This window comes from Eschscholzia californica, unplaced genomic scaffold (assembly GCF_041429995.1).
Source record: "Eschscholzia californica isolate CP2 unplaced genomic scaffold, dmEscCali1.0.p SCAF_4, whole genome shotgun sequence".
Lineage (NCBI taxonomy): Eukaryota > Viridiplantae > Streptophyta > Magnoliopsida > Ranunculales > Papaveraceae > Eschscholzia > Eschscholzia californica.
The window spans coordinates 13,473,077-13,489,979 of record NW_028238461.1 but is presented as its reverse complement, the minus strand read 5'-3'; the positions used below and the strand labels follow the sequence as shown (position 1 = coordinate 13,489,979).

General features: G+C 36.5%; 1 long non-coding RNA gene across 1 annotated transcript; it reads left to right on the top strand.

Moving 5' to 3' along the window:
* Window positions 1-428: 428 nt before the first annotated feature.
* LOC147542899 (uncharacterized) lies at window positions 429-2,006 on the top strand. The gene is made up of 2 exons (XR_015223470.1): window positions 429-635; window positions 1,773-2,006. It is a non-coding gene; the product is annotated as an uncharacterized LOC147542899 (long non-coding RNA).
* The last annotated feature ends 14,897 nt before the right edge of the window (window positions 2,007-16,903 follow it).

Sequence of the window (16,903 nt, the reverse complement as noted above, 5' to 3'; positions counted from 1 at the left end):
TTACAATATAATATTTCTTCTACCTTGGTTATCAAATTACATTAGGAATATGATTTTGGATGCTAAATAAATAGTTGGTTACAAATTGGGAGATTTATTGTTTGAACTCTCTTTCATATAATTAATTGACTTGTTATATGAACTTCCTTTTTTTAGTGTTGCACTTTGGATTCTTTTTTGAGTTTTGACGGAATCAACCGGGAATATTCCGTCTCTAAAATTATACTTAAAAAACTCTATCTTTATGTAATCAATATATATGTAGTGCCCCTATTAATTTTTGGGTTGTCTATAGTAGCAGCCCTTATAACCTACTAAAACCCTTACCATCATTTGTGATTTCCTTCCTGCTACGGTTTGGTTTCTAGAGTGAGAAAGTGGGAAGGTGATTTCCTTCCCTTCCAATACAACCCCATTAAACCATTTCCCTAAACCCTACATCCACTTTGGGAGTTCCCACTTTCTTCATCTCTTCATTTTCTTATTGTAGCCATTAGTGTTAGAGAGAGGGAGTTTGGTTCTAGAGAGGGAAACTAGAGCAAGTGAAGGAGAAGAAGGAGGCATCAAACTTGGTGGTTTTTTCTTTGTTGTTCTTGGTGTGGGAGTTCTCTTCATTGGGTTGCTTTGGATCTGAGGTAGATTTCTCTCTCTTTAGGGTTTGAATAGCCATTTTATAGAAAAACCTAGACAAACTAGATGACACTACAAACCCTAGATTTTGGTATTACTTGAACATAGATTAGGGTCCTTGAAACTAATATATACATAAAAAATATATACATAACAAATATATACATTAGAAGTAGTAGATTTATCTTTTCCACACAAATAAATTTTTAGGTCCCTTTGAAATCCCATCTATGTGTTAAATTTTGAAATAAATTTTCCCTAATGACATAGTTGATGAACCATACAACTTCTATCAACATTCTCATGCTACATTCATGCACTACAATGATAATTAGGGCTAAACCCTTTTATTTACCATGATTTTAGTATATAACTCTTATAATTAAATGTCTCTCACTATTGGACAATATCCTTTAGGTTGATACATGAACATATGTTAGAACTCAACATGATATGAGAATTGTAGGCTATTATTATACATCGATTCATTACTTGCAAAACGTTGTAGATATGAAACTCGTATGTCGTAATATATTGACGAATATGATTTTGATTTATGTATGTTGTGGTGTGATGCTATTATATGTGTGTGATGTGATGGAGTTGGTGGAGGGTTGTAGGAATTTTGTGGTTGGTTCGACCCTTTCTACCGGATGTGGCCTAGGTATGGAGCGTCTGGGGTCGGTGCTAACAAGGGTAACCTTGTGGACCATCCTCTTGTACAACGTGGACACCAACTTGTCATATCTTTTTTGGTTGTTTACTATAAATGGTGTGATGCTATTATGTATGTGTGACGTGATGGAGTTGGTGGAGGGTTGTAGGAGTTTTGTGGTTGGTTCGACCCTCTCTACCGGATGTGGCCTAGGTATGGAGCGTACGGGGTCGACGCTAACACAAGGGTAACCTTGTGGACCACACTCTTATACAACGTGGACACATACTTGTCATATCGCTTTTGGTTGTTTGTTACAAATGTGATTTACTTTATTTTAACTGTCACAACTCGGATACTATTTTCGGACACCTTTATATTGTTTTGGAGTTGTCTATTATTTTGGTAGTTCTTGAAACTATCTATTAAGGCTTTAGAGGTTTCGAAATCTACTTGTTGGGGTCTGACCTAAGCTTTTATTTTTCAGGACAAAGAAACCGGAAAGTGCCACCTACTTGAGCCATGGTTAGCCTTGGAGGAGTTTCTCTAGTAGTCTCCTTTCTTTCTTTAGGTAGTTATTTGGAGTTGCATCTCCTAAATACTTGTTTTTGCTTTATTTGATCTCGTCCGACATATGTGTCGATGATTTAGAGACACCATGCGAGTTTTGAGAAACTTGGTAAAGTTTCATTAGTTGATTTATTGTTACATTTGAGCTTCATGTTCGATGTTATTTGTCTCTTTGATGAGTATATCGTATACGTTCACTGTTCTGCAGAAAAATGCTTTAAGTTTAGGTTTTTATGGCGACCGACGTGGAAATCTTGATTTGGGACGTTACAAAGTGGTATCAGAGCTCTAGGTTCATAAATCCTAGGGGTTGTGTCTAGGGCTTAAGATAGTTGGAAGCAGTAGTGACACTTTAGTCTCTTTGGGGTTTTTGTGTGATGGTAGATTTAGTTTTCTTTTCCTATTCTCTTCTTCGTTAGTTTATGGACGAAGAAAGAGCTATCGATAGGGGATGTTGTAGTGCTCGCATCCGAGGTCGGGGTATAGGCCGAAGTGCAAGGAGATAGAGATGATGTTCGTAGCATTTGATTGTTTTGAGGTGTATAAGTAACAGATGACGGTATTCCAGTTAAAGAAGAATGCAACTAATTGGTGGGACACTCAGTCTAGGCTGGTGGATCCGTTGAGGTGTACCTGGGAAGAATTTAAGAAGGCCTTCATGGAAAACCTTGTTCCTTTCTCGGCAAGGCAGACACTTAAGAGAGAATTTCAAGACTAGAAGCAAGGAGAGAATCAATCCTAGTTGGAGTATGAGAATGAGTTTCACAGACTCTCCCTCTTTGCTAGTCAACTAATCCCCACAGAGAAGGAAAAGATTGAGAGGTTTGTGAATGGGTTGGTGATAACATTGCTAGGTACATTGCTGGGCAACCTAGTTTTGACACCTATCAGCAGGTGGTTTCTTGTGCTAAGGTTCACGATGCTCGGACACAAGAGGCAAAAAAGCAGAGAGGAATCAAAGTGCAAGGTAAAGGTGAACAAAAGGGAAATGGTAGAAATTTTGGGAAGGTTGGTTGGAATCAGCATAATGACTATAATGGCCAACGAGATGGCAAGAGGCCTCATACAGACCGAGATGATAGAGCAGTGGTAGCAACTGGTGGACAAACGGAACCACTGAATGACAACTAGGGAAGACAGAGGGCTTTCCAAGGAACTTTTTACAATTGTCATGGGCAGGGTCATAAAGTAGCTGATTGTCCTAAGAAGAATGGGACTCAGACTGGTAATCAAGGGCGACAACATGATCATAATCAACAAGGGAGGTTGCAGGGACGTGGTCAGCAGCTACAACTGAATGTCGTAGTTTCTAGAGATGTTAGAGCACCCGCTGAGGTGGTTGAAGGTACATTTCTTATTCATAACAATCTAGGAAGAGTACGTGAGTACCATGAGGTGTTCAGCAATATACCAGGGTTGCCACCGCGCGGAGAGGTTGATTTCTGCATAGAGTTGGAACCGGGTACTGCACCGATAGCTAGAACTCATTACCGAGTGGCTCCAGTTGAACTACGTGAACTCAAAGACCAGATCCAACAGTTACTTGACCTGGCTTCATAAGCCAGAGTAGCTCCCCGTGGGGTGCGCCTGTTCTTTTTATTAAAAAGAAAGACGGGTCGATGAGGTTGTGTATCGATTATAGGGAGCTGAATAAGGTTACTGTGAGAAATAAGTACCCTTTACCGAGGATCGATGATTTATTCGATCAACTGAGAGGATCCAAGTGGTTTTCGAAGATTGACTTGAAATCAGGGTATCACCATCTACGGGTTAGAGAGGAGGACATCCCGAAGACTATATTTGTAACACGGGTTCTTATGAGTTTTTGGTTATGCCGTTTGGCTTGACTAATGCTCCAGTAGTTTTCATGGATTTGATTTTTTCTTTTCAGCTATTGGACTAATTATTTCATCTTGATCATTTTCATCCTTGGTAAGTTTAGAACAACGCAATTTTGCTTTAGATTCGTGGTAGATTTTTCTTCTGATTAGCTCTAATTCTTGTGGATTTTTCATTTCAGGTTTGGTGTTCTTGAGGAGACCAGTTGCTATTGTTTCTGCTATGTTGACAACTCAGACCATCCCTTTTTCTGAATGATGGGGAAATTATATCATGTTGTTATATGTGTCAGTTGGAACTTCTCTTCCTCAAGCTCTCCAAGAAAGATTTTTGGATGTTGGGGTAATTATAAACTATACCTAAACTCCCTATATTCATAATACATTTTTCAGAATATGGGGGCTTAGTTCCGAAAATAGATTAAAATCTGTTCTAATAGATGTGATTCTCAAAGTAAATTTTCAATTATTTTATGTCTCCCAAGTATTAATTGATTCACTGGTTGAGTTCATTAATAGATTTTTATGAAATGTGGTATTTGAATCTGATTATAGATTGATATGTGGTCGACTGGATGACATCAAATAGATTCTCAGAGTAAGTTTTCAGTTATTTTCTAATCGAAATTCAAGGGTTTTAATTGATTCAGTATAGTGTTTCGTTTTATTATCAATTGAAATTGTTATTTTCGATATTGATAAGTAGAGAAATTGGGTTTTAGGCATCTTTTCATTTCTATGTTTTGACTCATAGACTTCTCCTATTTTGCTGAAATTTTGATTCCCCGGGTGTTTAATTTTCACCGGGATTAATGTATACAACACTTAGGGTTTGATTTGGGCCGTCTCATCCCTACAGTTGTGAACAAAACACATTCAACAACAGTGTAGTAAGTCATTTTTTCACTAATAGAAACTAATTTATCGATAAGCAAAATCGGTTGTAACCATGTTTTCCATATTCTTCATTGATCCTCTAAGAGCTTGCCTCTATTTTCTCTTGTATTACCTCAAGATGCCTTCCTATTCTCTGCAGGGATTCACAATTTGAGTCATTATGGATCTTCCTTGCTGCTGATGAGACATGAAAATGTCCCATCTGAATCTCTTAACTCGGGTTAGTTAGTCTAGTTCGAGCGGTTACTCTGATGATTTGTTTGATTTTCTTTCTCAGGTCTCATTTACGGAGTTCGATGCGAAAACATCGTGATAAAGACTTACTTGAGGGGCATTTTGATGAGTCATGAAAATGCCTCATTTGAATCTCTTAATTTGGGTTAGTTAGTCTATTTCGAGCAGTTACTCTGATTAATTGTGTATTTCTCTTTCCCAGGTGCCTTTTAGGGAGTTCAGTGTGAAAAACGGATAAAATCGAGAGAAAGCCGTGTTGAGGGTATTTTTGTCATTTCTTGGTATTGGTTCTCTGGAAATTTTGGCAAACGTTGACACTCGGATGAAACTAGGGTTCAAGACGAACTCGTGGGCGAAAACGGAAGTGAAATTGGAGTCCGAGTGAGTAAACTAGGGCAGGTCAAGTCATGGTCAAAACAAGTTGACTAGAAGGCGACACATGGCGCGCGCGAGGAAACCAAATCAGACGGCTGTATGTTATTTGGGCTATATTCGGTAATACACGTGTGTGTTTCGGGATTTTCCAAGAGTGCACGATCCCTTGCAACCCAGCGTAAGAGCCATCGTACTTCTCTTACACGTGCATTTATATCCAGCGGCCTACTTCGTTTCAGAGAAATATGGACTGATCTAAAGGATGAGTGGTAACGTCATGGACTCTCCCGAGAAGCACCTTATCAGCCCCATTTTCAAACTCACGTTGGTAATCAATTGTTTCCCATATTAATGGGAATTTGTTATGAGAAATGCTATTTAGAGCGAATTTGAAAAGCGAGGTCAAAATCGAACCAATCAGAGGGCGACACGTGTCCGAGGGAGTAGACTTCACGTGATACTCTGAGATTATAGAATATTTATAGTTAAGTCTTCAACTTCCCCGTGTTTCTAGTTAGGTCCCCTGTTTAAAATCTGATCTGGACCGTTGAAGAGGGCAACGGTCCAGATTATGTCCCTACTAAATAGAAGATAACCCACCTATACACCCAAACAAACAACAACTCTCTTCTTCAACATTTTTTTTTTGAATTGTCTCTTCTTCAACATTGTTCCTGCCAGAAGGTTCATATCAAGTAATAAACTGGGCGTGAGCCTTAAAAATACCATTTGAATGGACGCCATTAAAGATGAAATCAAGAACTCCATCATTCTTCAACACCAAAGATTCCAAAGTGAAAAATAATCAAGAAAAAGAACACTGGAAAAATTACCCAAGTGAACTTAGACAAACACATCATAACAATAAAACCCAATTCAAATTAGTATGATTTCAATTTGAGTCACTTTCATATTTGTTGCAGATAAAACATTTTATAAGAATTTTATGTACTAATGAATTATAACTATGTGGTATTGAGAGTTCATCATGCTTTTGGTGATGGGATTTCCTTGATGTCATTGCTACTTGTTGTTTGTAGGAAATTTGATTGTCCTCATCAATTACCCACCATTCCTTCTTCTTTTACTGGTCAACTTTAAACCAAATATTTCCAAAATGTGAAACAAAATAAGAATGACGAAAAAGATCTTGGATGTATAAATCTGGAAAGATGATGGATACAAAATAAATTAAAAAAAGATAGAGATGAAAAAATAAATAAATCGATTAAAAGAGATGAAGAAGATAAATAAGAACATAAAACTTAAAGAGAGAAAGAACTGAAAACTTTGATGTTTTTAGAGATTGAAAGTGATGAAGAAATAAATAAATCCATTGAAAGAGATGAAGGAGATAAATAAGAACATAAACTTTTAGAGAGAGAAAGAACTGGAAATTTTGATGTTTTTAGAGATTGAAAAAGATGGAGAAGATCAAATGTGAAAGCAAAATAAGAATGATGAAGAAGATCTTTGGATGTATAAATAGGAACAAAAAAGGAATTGAAACAGAATACAATGGGCGGGATCCAAAAAAAATGTCTGAAATTTCGTCAAAAATGACGCCATTTTTGAAATTTCAAAAAATCTGAATGTCTTTCTGTTGTGACGTCATGTACGGGAAACTAATTAATTCGCTGTCTCGCATCAGAGTGTCAGAAAACTGAGAAATATCCCGTCCAAGGGCAAGAAGGGGAGGAAAAAAAAAATAAAACCTAGAAAAAGTACTGTTTTCTGACATTTAGACCTGCTTCACATTTTTTGTCGAAAATGGATTGGGCTCTCATTTACCCCCAAAATTTAGATCTCTCACTCATTTTTTGTAAAAATAAGTCAGTTAAATTAGTGATGATAATTTGGTATAGTTTGATTTTTGGGATAGAATTGTCGTTTCTAATTTTATGGGCCAAAGATTAAAAACAGAGATATAATTGTTGTTCATGAAAGTGATGATGGTGGTAGTTTATTACTTGATATGAAGCAGGAACAATGTTGAAGAAGAGAGTTGTTGTTTGTTTGGGCGTAATGGCGTATAGGTGGGTTATCTTCTATTTAGTAGAGAAATAATCTGGACCGTTGGCCTCTTCAACGGTTCAAATCACATTTTAAACGAAGGACCTAAATAGAAACATGGGGAAGTTGAAGACTTAACTATAAATGTTCTATAATCTCACAATATCACTGAACTCTACTTCCCTGGATACGTGTCATGCTCTGGTTCGTTCGCTTTTGACCTCGCTTTTCAAGGTCGCTACTAGCTGCATTTCTCATTTGTTATGCTATTTCCATTCCTCTCATCTTTATTACCAGTAGGGAGAGAGAAACAAATTATTTGTTTCTCTTAAAAACAGAGGAGATGAGATTTTAGAAATGGAAAGTGTGAGCTGGGATAACCTTCCTTGCTTCTCTTACTTTCTTAGTTTCAAATCAAACAGGAAACTAAAGAGAGAGAGAAAGGGAAAGAATCCTTAAGCATAATATTTAGAGAAGAGATTTGGAAAGAGATATGATTTAGAGAGAGAGAGATATGGTTACTTGATTTGAAGATCATGGGATTTCGATTCTTCAACTTGAGATGGAAAGAAACACTGATTTGGGAAGAATCGAAAAGTGTATTTTATTCTAGAGAGAGAGAGGGCCGAATCATTCTTCTCTGATTTGTTCTCATCATCTCTGATATATAGAAAACAGGGAAGACAGATTCGGTGGATATTCAGAGAGAAAGAGATACCGACTGGTTTTGATTTTCTTTCTCTCTGATTGACAAAAGATATAGCTGGAGATAAAAAAAGAGATAAGAAGGAAAGTGAAAGGATATTTTCGAATTTACAGTGGAGCATTGGCTGGAGAGGGAATCGGACCATCAGGGTATAAAAGCAGAGCTTCATCAACTGATTGAAAATCTCATCTTGGGACAGCAATAATTTCTCTTTTCTTAATCCTCTCTGTGCTTCAATTATAAATTTTAGAGAGAGAGAGAGAGAGAGACAGAGAGAGGGAGAGCCTCTCCTCAGATTTAATTCATCTTCTGCTTTTGTTTTATTTTCTTTGTTAATCTTTTTGTGAGAGAAAGTAAAAAGAGAGAGAGAAACAGAGTAGTGATTTAAATTGAGAGAGATAGAGAGAAAGAGAGTTGATGTTGTTCTCTGTTGAGTTTTAGAGAAGGATAGAGTGACTTTGTGAGAGACTTTCTATCATCTTTTCTTCTAATAACAGAGAGTGATTGTAGAGAGAAATTAAGAAGAAAATTCAGAGCAAAGATTGTAGAGAGATGGGAGGAGATTGTCTTCTTCTCTTTTGCTGTTATTGAAATCTCAAAGAGTTCTTTATCTTATTCATCTCTTTGTGAGAGAGAGTTGAAGAGAGAGGTGTTCTTTGTTAATAAAATTTCAGAGAGTTGGTTATATGTCATTTATTTCTATTGAATCATTGAGTTTCTTTTCCTGTCCTCTCTGTTGGAAGTAAATTCATATTTTCTTTAGAGAGAGCGACAGAGACAGAGAAAGAATCCATTTCTTCAACTAATCTTCTTCATCTAACGTCAACAAAGAGCTTCAGATTTGGTGATTTTCTTCGCCTCTCACTTGATTGTTATTTCATGAGAATATTTATGACATCTTTGATAAGCATGAGTAACTAATTTTTCTAGTCTAGGGTTGAGGATGAAACCAAATATTCGATCTTTTAGAACATATTTTGAATTGATTAATTCTCTGACTGTGCTTTAATATTTAAGTTCTTTTGTTAAATCGATTTTCTTTTCACCGTCTATGCTTTTAGATTTGATGCATCGTGCTTAGGTTAAATCATTTGACGGTGCATACTTATTAATTGATAGATTGTAGTTTAGAGATCTGTTTTTCAAAATGAGACAATTACACTTTTATGAGTAAAAAACCGATTTTATCGAAAACATCTCCCGGAATCAGGATAGTTCATTATCCGAAATTCTGAGTTATAAAACGAGAGAATTAGTCAGTTGATTTCATGTGTTTAAAAGTGAGTTATTTGGTGGATTCCAGACACCCTAGGTCATCTCCCCCCATTTGAGTTCCTTGTATCATTATTTGTTTTATTATTTTGTTCTTTATTATTTTATCACCAAAACCAAAACCATTTTCAAAACCGTCTTACTTCCAAGTCTTAGAATAGGTTTCACTTAGTCTCTGAGGAACGAACCGGACTTACCGGAATTATCACTTGACGCCCGTATACTTGCGGGTGGTGACCTATTTAGGAAACTTTCTAGGCCCATCACATTTTGGTCATTTTAATGACAAGGGTATTCTGGCCAATATTGATGATCGGGTTAAAGTAGAGTCCAAGACGAGCCCGTGGGTGAAAACGGAAATCGAATCGGAGTCCGGACGAGAAAACGAGACCAGGTCAAAGCAAATAGACTAAAGTGAACCAAATGGCAAGTGACACATGGCACGCAGGAGGAAAGTAAATCGGATGTCCCGGATCAGTTGTGGGTTGCTTTCAGTCACTACTGGTGGCCACACAGGCTCTCTTCGGGATCTTTTCCAGGCGCTAATCCCGTGTACTGCTCGCAAGATAACACGACACTCCCTCTAGATCGAACGGCTTTTCTGTCTCCATCCACACGTGGTCACCAATGAGGGTCGTTGTAGGTTTTCTTCGCTGATCCGTGCAACACTATAGCCGCCCCTATTTCTTGCCATCAACGTAGGCTGACTGGGCAGGGCTTATCTCCTTCTTCTTCTCTAATCTCTTTTTAAGAAACTAAAGATTTTATTCCTTTTTAAGAACAGCAAAGGAAGGCAAGAGATATTAAGAGATTGAGAGATGGATGGCTGGGAATTTTCGAAAATAGGAAGAGATATTCAAATAGAAAGTTTCGGCTGGATGAAGAAGGAAGATCAGAGAGGTTTGTGAGATTGGTTTAGAGAGAGAAAGAAAACCGAGACAGAGAGAGGAACCAATTGGTTTTGGTATCTTCCTCTCTGATTTAGAAAGATATATTTAGAGAGAAAAGTTTCTCTTTAGAGAACGTGAAGATGGAAGGAAAATAAAGAATCGTGGTAACAGAGAGGAAGTTTTGGGGGTCTCGGGTATAAGAGCTCGGTTAGGTTGATCATCATCGACATCTCGGTTGAGAAGAAAATTGAAAGAGAGTAATCATCTTCTCATATTTTTGATTAATCTCCAAACGGCTAAAATAGAAAGAAAGGAACCAATATCATCATCATCATCATCTATATATCGGCTTAAGGGAGATTTGCCGTTTGGACCCCCTTTCTTATTATTGACTTGCTGTTTGGACTCTCTTTTTCCAGTGTTGCATTTTGGACTCCCTTTTTGATGAAAAATGTTAAATATAACAGTTTAAAAACAAATGACAAGAGAAATTACTATTTTACCCTCTACTTGACCTAACCAAACCCAAGTAGTCAACTCCCTTTCTCCACCTTCTTCTTTCTCAAAATTAGGGTTTATGGATATTAAGGCTTTCTAGAAATTGGGTTTGTGGATTTGGGGGTTTCTAGTTTTAGGGTTTTTTTAAATTGGAGGTTTGGAAACTTTAAGTTAATTTCCTTTTAACTGGATTTAATTACAACAGTGACAAATAAGTTGTCCTCTCTTATTACCCATACCTGTTATAAGAAGGGTAATCACTTCACCATCAAACCAATATCAAGTCTAATTACTTCACCATCTTGTTCCGTTTTGATGTCTGGCCGGTTATGAAAGGTTTACATAATTATACGATGCATACTACTACATCGAAAGAATACTCAAACTGTTTTATTCATTTCAGAATAGATAAACTTTCAATTCCTTTCAATAATTTAACTATGAAGTGGTTACTAGGTCAGGAATGTTTGCTTCTTAGTAGAGTTTAATTTATATTTCCAGGTTCTCTTTCATAGCCTCAGAGGGTGTTTGATTTTTTAGCACTTATAAGTGATAGCACTTAGTAAGTGAATATCACTTATTAAGTGATATCACTTAATAAGTACAAAGCCGTTTGTTTTTTATCACTTACAAGTGCAATGTCGTTTGTTTTTCATCACTTATAAGCGCTTTAAAAAATGTTTTTTATCACTTACAAGTGCAATGTCGTTAGGGTTTTTGGTGCTTGTCAATAGGTATAGAGTTTAGGGTTGTAGATGGTTATTAATAGGTATGTCTTTTTAATAGGTAAACCTCTCTAACATTAATAGATAGGTTTTGTCTATTATTATTATATTAGGGTTTAGGTGGTTTTGGGTCTTTCAACTAAAAAAAGGTGGTTTTGGGAATTCTACCACAACACAAACCGTTCTCTCTCAAACCTATAACACTTTAGTAGCCTATTTTCAACTTTTCTATCTACACTTTATTGGTGAGCAGCAAAACAAGAAAGCATGGGGAGTGGGGAGTCGTGTGTTGCTTTAAGTATAACGGATTACGAGGTTTTAATATTGAGGATTTATGTGGTAATTTTTTATTTTGCTTAGGTCTTATATGTCTTTTTTAGCACTTAGAAAGTAAGTGCAAAAAAGTAAGCTCCAACTTGGAGCTTACTTTTTTGCACTTACTTTGGCATCACTTACAAGTGATTTTCACTTATTAAGTGAAAAAACAAACGACCTAAAATTGCCGGCCCGCACTTATTAAGTGAAAATCACTTAATAAGTGCAAAAATCAAACACCCTCTCAGTTCTCATGCCAAGTGCTAGTTGTTCATATTTTGTTGTGAGAGGATTAGCCATCCTCTTGATTTTGTGCGATTGGGTGATTTTGAGTATTAGGGTTATTGTGGTTTATGTTGTTAAATGGATGTAGAAGATGAGTTGAATAGAAGAAGATGGGTTGAGTTGGTCCAAACGAGTCTTATCAGTCAACAGTCATATGGACCAAATATATATTTTGACACGTAATTTCCGTACATGTGCAACCATCATCTTGTTGAGTTAAATAAACTGGGGAGTCCAAACTGCAATATTGGCGTATAAGGGTAAAGTAGAAATTTTTTAAAGTATAACTTTGGAAACGGAATATTCTTTGATTATTCCGTTAAAAGGGAGTCCAAAGTGCAACACTGGAAAAAGGGAGTCCAAACAGCAAGTCAATTATAGGAAAGGGGGTCCAAACGGCAAATCTCCCTCGGCTTAAAAGAGAGAAAGAAGAACAGAGATCACGGTTAGAGAGAGAAGAGACTCTCGGCGTTGAACAAAGAAAAACCAGAAACCACCATCACCTATCTTTAAACTTCTTCTTCTTCTGTTTTGTGATCTTTTAGTGAGAAAGAAAGAGTGATTACAGAGAGAGAAAGAAAGTGAGGTTGTAGAGAGATTATAAAGAAAGAGAAATTACAAAAGAATAAAAAGGAAGTTTTCGGATTTGCCTTGTGGTTATTTTGTTCTTGCTTTACTGTTTTCTTAGTGAGAAAGAGAAACAGAGAGAGTATAGAAGAAAGAGAGAGAGAATCAGAAAGTTAGAGAGAAAGAGAGTTGGAGAAGACGGGAAAAGAGAGTGGAAAATAATTTTCTCACAAGGAATCCATTTTCGGGAAGACGAGAAAATCGTTTTCCCTGATGGTGCGTTTGGCAGAATTCTGGGAAAAATAGAAGGAAATCATTTTCCTAAGGCCCTGTTTGGCTGCAAAATCAGTAAGAAATCCAATTTTTTCTACTTTTCTCCCACATTTTATATAGTTAACCTTTCATCTTTCATCATGAGAAACTAATTTTTCTATCTAGGGTTCTAGATGAAGTTCTTCATAATTAATTTTATCGATATGATTTGTTAATAATTTTTTATTGTTTTTCATGATAAAATCTTCCGGATTTTTAGATCATTCATGGACTAAAATCTGAGTTATATAAAGAATTTGCTAATTAAATCATAATAAATCGTCGTTAGAATTGTTAGAAGGACGGATTCGAAGACCCTAGGTTCCTCAATCTCTTGAATTTTATATCATTTAAGTTTATTTGTTATCTTTATCTGAATTATATCATCAAAACCAAGTTAGATTCCAAGTTAGAATTAAAGTTTGAATTTAAGTTTGACTAAGTCTCTGAGGAACGAACCGGTCTTACCAGAATTTATTACAACTTGACACCTGTGCACTTGCGTGTATAGACCTATTTAGGGTAACCTTTCTAGGCCCATCAAGTTTTTGGCGCCGCTGTCGGGGACTAAGTTTGAATTTGTCTTATCTTATTTCTATATTTGGAAAGTTTTATTTTTGGTAAGTTTTTATTTTTGGACACTTTGACTTGCTTTTCCATTTTTGGTGTGTAGAACACTAAGGAGCAAAAGAAAATGAGCAACAAGGAGAGGAGCTCAAGAAGAACAATTTAAAGTTTTATTTTTAGTATTTTTTTTATTTTTGGTGAGAGAGAGACTTTTAGACTTTCTAGTTTTTATTTTGGTTTTAAAGTTTTGACCCTAAATTGGAGGGCTTTATAAATTGTAATCGAAAACCAAAACGAAGTCTCGGGTTCGAACACTCACAGGAGAGTGGCCCGGGTCGTCTGCAAGGGTCATCGCCCGTCTTGAACGGGAGGTAATTTCTCTAATCACCCACGAAGCCCCTGTCAGTGGGTAATTGTGTGTTTTGTGTGCCTAATTGCTTTGATCGAATTGTTTAGTATAAGCATTCTAGTAAGGGCAATAACCCAATTGAAAGATAGGAGACGGATTTCATCACCGTTCTCTTGCCCAAATAGGTAACAACATTCACGATCCTAAACCTCACCTAAAAAAAACAAAAATCTGATTTAGACAGTAGCCCTAAGATTTCGAGCTCATAGGATCTTTGAAACAATTCAGGGACTTGATTTTTGTTTGGACATTCCTCAAAGGAAAGTGTCACTCAATTCTTTAAAAGGTCACCTCGAGAAGAAGAAACGTTACCGAAGGTTGGACGGCTATCACAACGTTCATCGTTGGCTGTCACCAAGAATTGTTTGACCGTATTACTTTGACGGAGTAACCCTCATAACAATTATAGTTCAAGCTTTGTAACGAAGTAGGAGTTGTCTCGATTGTTTTTAGGGTGAATCTGACCAACTTGTCTATCGTCTAGATTTTGTTTAGGTTGCTTGGTGGAGTCAGACTAATTGTGTTTGTTTTCCTCTAGGGTCTTCGTAGTGATTCCTCGGTTTTCGATTTAAAAAAAAAAAGTTTTGTTGAGAATATCCTTGGTCATTGGGCTCTAGTTTATGCCCGATAGATATCGTGATAAGAGAGGTCGTTTCATTAGTAGAGAAACTCATCTAAGTAATCTTCTAGCCAATCTCTCTTTGAGTGACACTATGGGTGAAAATCTAAACCAAGCCAGGGATGGAAATCCACCTATGACACTCAGGGATTACATGAACCCTACTAGAACATGTCAACCATCATGCATACAGTTACCCCACTCCACGACTCACTTCGAGTTAAAGCCGAGCATTATCCAAATGCTCCCACTCTTTCGTGGAGTTGAGAACGAGAATCCCTACCACCATGTTAGGGATTTTGAAGAAATCTGTGGGACTATAAGATTCCCCAATATGTCTGATGAAATAGTGAGACTTAGGTTGTTCCCTTTCTCTTTGAGAGAGAAAGCAAAATCTTGGTTGTATGCCTTACAACCTCATTCAATTACCATATGGGAAGAATTAACCAGTTTATTCCTTCTGAAATTCTTTCCCAAGCACAAAACTACCTCTTTAAGGCAAAGTCTTAATAATTTTGTGCAACAAGAAGGAGAGTCTCTCTACAAATATCTTGAGAGATTTAAAGAACTGGAACTACAGTGTCCACACCATGGTTATGAAAAGAGCAGACTAGTCCAATTTCTCTATGACGGACTAGACTATCCCACTACATCCATGGTAAAGTCATTCTGTGGTGGCAGATTTACTTATAAATCCGTCGATGACTGCATGACGTTTCTAGAAGATCTAGCTGAGAAATCCCACCAATGGGAAACTTCTAGAGGACCTCCTACTAGGGCAAACCCTACTCCGAATAAAGGCGGCATCTATAGAGTTGATGAGTCAGAACTTAAACTCGCCGCCATGACGAGAAGGATAGAAGCCCTAGAGCTTGGTCAGCCTAAAGCAGTTAGGGAGGATCCCACTCAGGTCATGAGTGTTGGAAATGAATCCATCTCTTATCCGTGCTCCGTCTGTGGAGACCCATCTCATACAGGGAATTAGTGTACCATATTCTTTGTTTCTGACAAAAAAGAGCAAGCTAATGCTCTTTATCTAAACTCTAGGCAAGATAACCGTCAGAAATATGATCCTTATTCGAACACTTATAATCCGGGTTGGAGAAATCACCCCAATTTTTCTTGGCTATCAGGGTCAGGTTAGTAGTTCCATGAACCCTCCTGGGTTTAATGCTCCTAGTTAGAAGGTATTTAGTTTTTATAGGATTTAGCACATTTAGTTATTGAATTTTTGTTTTTTATATAGATATTCAATTGTTTTCTGTTTATCTTTCATATACATCATACTTATTCCTGTTCGTGATGACATATTAGTTAGAAGGTATTTCGTTTTTATAGGATTTAGCACATTTTTTACACTGATTCATTTTTTCATCGTTTATTATTCATTTCATACTTTATTTCAAAGTGACAAAGTGATACGAATATATGATAAACTCAGAAGGCAAAACCAAGTAGCATTTGTTGGAAATTAGTAATTTGTAATTTCCTATGTAACTCTTTGTATTGGGAGAAATATTTAGATGGAGTCTTTTCTAAAATAGAAATATCTAGAGAAGAATAGTTTAGAGAATTTTGACTTAAAGATTAGTCTAAAAATTATATTAACTCTTTGTAAGTCCCAATGTGGAATTCTCTAGTGTTTACTAGTATGCTCTATCTTTAGTATAAATAGAGGTAAGATGTGGGTATGAAGTACAGGAAGCACAAGAGAAGCTAATTAGAGATTGAATTGAAGAACTTATAAAGTAAGTTGTAAGAGTTGAAGGAGCTCTGTACGGGCCTGTAGCCTGTACATCTCTAAATTTCTAAATTTATTATAAATCTTATCTAGATATTTTCTCTCAAATATCCTCCCCTACAGCATTCAACCTCAATAGCTAATAACAGAAAATTAAAACAATGGTAGTTATCTTTGTCTCTTTTTATCAAAGTTGGGTGTGGTACGTATATTTTCTCCAATCTTAACGAGTTTAGCACTAATGATCTTAAATGTGTCACGTGCTTCTTTTATTTTCACTAACTCCATGCTTTCTGGCTAGGAAGAAGACTCCTTGTAGTGGGATGATACAAAAAACTATAGGCGCAAATGTTATGCCGATGGGATCAAGTCCCATTTCAGTTTATGAACCATTGTTTTTGATTCAGGAAATGGGAAGACAAATATACTCGAGCAATATATGCAACGTAATGAATATCAAATTTTTTTAAATTCTGAATTTGGGTCTCATTTTTATCCATTGTATATCAATATTTTTCAGTCACTTCTTTTGCAATAATGTCGTCATCAAAAGGTCGAGAGTGATTGGAGCCTTTACCATATTTTGCTTCCCTCACTAGAATTGGTGACTGGTTCAGAAAGGAGAATATATGTTATTTAAAGTAGGGATTCCTCATGAAATTCTGCTAAAGTCATCTGATTTCTGAAGCTTGCTGATATCACCAATTCTACTAATTATTCAGGTTATTGGGTTCAAATCTTATAGTATCTCGTCATTTCGGTCGGCTTATGAAGGGTGAATACTT